The sequence below is a fragment of the Fukomys damarensis genome, unplaced genomic scaffold (assembly GCF_012274545.1).
Source record: "Fukomys damarensis isolate Sample0158 unplaced genomic scaffold, DMR_v1.0_HiC HiC_scaffold_37, whole genome shotgun sequence".
Lineage (NCBI taxonomy): Eukaryota > Metazoa > Chordata > Mammalia > Rodentia > Bathyergidae > Fukomys > Fukomys damarensis.
In genome coordinates this window covers 8,815,649-8,815,871 of record NW_022900949.1, presented here as the reverse complement: position 1 = coordinate 8,815,871, position 223 = coordinate 8,815,649, and the positions used below count along the sequence as shown (strand labels likewise).

The 223-nt window shown below is 45.7% G+C and overlaps 1 protein-coding gene across 1 annotated transcript in view; it reads left to right on the top strand.

The window, feature by feature from the left end:
- Pias4 (protein inhibitor of activated STAT 4) overlaps positions 1-223 on the top strand; it is a 17,336-nt gene that overhangs the window by 16,390 nt on the left and 723 nt on the right. The window lies entirely within an intron of this gene.

Sequence of the window (223 nt, the reverse complement as noted above, 5' to 3'; positions counted from 1 at the left end):
AAAAAAAAAAAAAAAAAAAAAAAAAAAAAAAAAAAAAAAAAGGAAAGAAAAATGAAACAAAAATCAAGATTTAAACTCTTAAAACAAGGCAAGCCACCCACACCGCAGCCGTCCCCCATTCAGTGCCCGGGGTCCCCCAAAACAGCTGAACCTAGGGAGGGGCGGCAGGCAGGACCTGGGGAGCCACCACCGTCCCCTCCCCACAACCATTCCAGCTGATGTC